Source organism: Triturus cristatus, chromosome 5_2, assembly GCF_964204655.1.
Source record: "Triturus cristatus chromosome 5_2, aTriCri1.1, whole genome shotgun sequence".
NCBI classification, from domain to species: domain Eukaryota; kingdom Metazoa; phylum Chordata; class Amphibia; order Caudata; family Salamandridae; genus Triturus; species Triturus cristatus.
The window spans coordinates 271,334,691-271,335,086 of record NC_140588.1 but is presented as its reverse complement, the minus strand read 5'-3'; positions in this window follow the sequence as shown (position 1 = coordinate 271,335,086).

The window sequence follows — 396 nt, the reverse complement described above, 5'->3', positions numbered from 1 at the left end:
CTGGAACAACTTCCCCTCGTGGCGAAATACAAGGCGGAATGAATGCCCCCAGGAATAGGAGATGTCTCTTTGGCGCAGGGCCTCCGTGATGGGCCGGAAGATCCGGTGTTTTTAGAGAGTGATGGCGGCGAGGTCTTGATAGAGGGCCAGCGGTTGGTAACGGAAGGTGATCGGTTGCAGCAGGCGGGTTTTACAGAGGATATCTTGCTTGGTGCGGTAGTCTTGAACACAAACTAGAATGTCCGCTAACGGAGCTGTCGGTGCCCTGGTTAGACCTACTCTGTGCGCCCTGTCCAGTTTAAGATCAAAGTCTGGAGGGTTACCCAGGGCCAAGTTGAAGAGATCTCAGACATAACTGAAAATGTCGCCTGCCTCCTCGTCGGTGCCCACTCCCCT